Raw genomic sequence first — 1,182 nt, 5'->3', positions numbered from 1 at the left:
AAAAATTCGAACGCTACCAAAACCGAAGGAATCGGACGTTTTGTTGCGAAGTACGATTATATTTTTATTTTTGCACTTAGATTTTACGTATATTTTCGAATTTTTTGAATTGAGTTTTTGTTTAATCTTTTCGAAATTTGAGTGCTGACTCATAAATGCTACGACGAGTTTGAAAGGTTAAAAAAACGAATGGCTGTTTTTTCGTACAAGCATACTTTTCTGTATGGTACACCTATACCACTGTATAACGATTTAACGAAGTATCTTTTGAACTTTGTTTTTTTTACACGTTTTATGTTTGTTAAGGTTTCAACGTTTAGCATTACGCCAACAGCATAAAAAATAGTTTATATAAATAGTTTTTCATCAACATATATAGAGAATACATCTATTTAATGTTTATAGTGTTTATATCCCTCGTTTAGCGTTAAGAATTTAATATGTACCTAAGCGATTTCGTTGTTTATACGAGATACGACCATCATTTTTAAAATGTACGCGCAGTCAGTAGATTACTTCTGATACTTCAGACTCAAATCTGCTCGAATACAACACTTCATTTATTAGTTTAATTATATGTGTATATTTAATATGCAATAATTTAGTATGATTGTAGTAATTTGTTTTGAATTTCACATATTAACTTCGGTAATATTTATAGGAGATATAGATTTAAATTTTATGGACATCGAACATAAAAAATAAAGGATTATGATTATTTACATTGTTAAGTATTCAAATAATGAATCGTTATATGTTAAGATATATAACTATAAGACCGTTTACTTAAGTCAATTAGTTAACCAGTGGATGTACAGTCGGAGAATATTAATGCATAATAAATGCTTACCTGAACTATCTAAACACTTAAATAATACATACATATATAGTTTAATGTATTACTTTTTGACTTTGTCTTACTAGTTACTATGTATCTATGTTAAGACTCATAATATTTATACAACTGCCTGCTGAATTTACAAAGTACACAATATTATTGGAAATTTATTTCATTATATTATGCTCAGTTAATCAGTTTTGAAATTGTATTTGTATATGAAAATATTATATATTAAACATTTTTGAATTCAGCGGCCAGAGATAAAATGTAATAAGTTGAATATTCTAATCCGAATTGATATGATGTTTTTCATCCATGATTGTGGTTTAGTGATATAAAAA

The sequence above is a fragment of the Rhopalosiphum maidis genome, chromosome 3 (assembly GCF_003676215.2).
Source record: "Rhopalosiphum maidis isolate BTI-1 chromosome 3, ASM367621v3, whole genome shotgun sequence".
In the NCBI taxonomy this organism is placed as follows: Eukaryota; Metazoa; Arthropoda; class Insecta; order Hemiptera; family Aphididae; genus Rhopalosiphum; species Rhopalosiphum maidis.
This window is presented reverse-complemented; position numbering follows the sequence as displayed.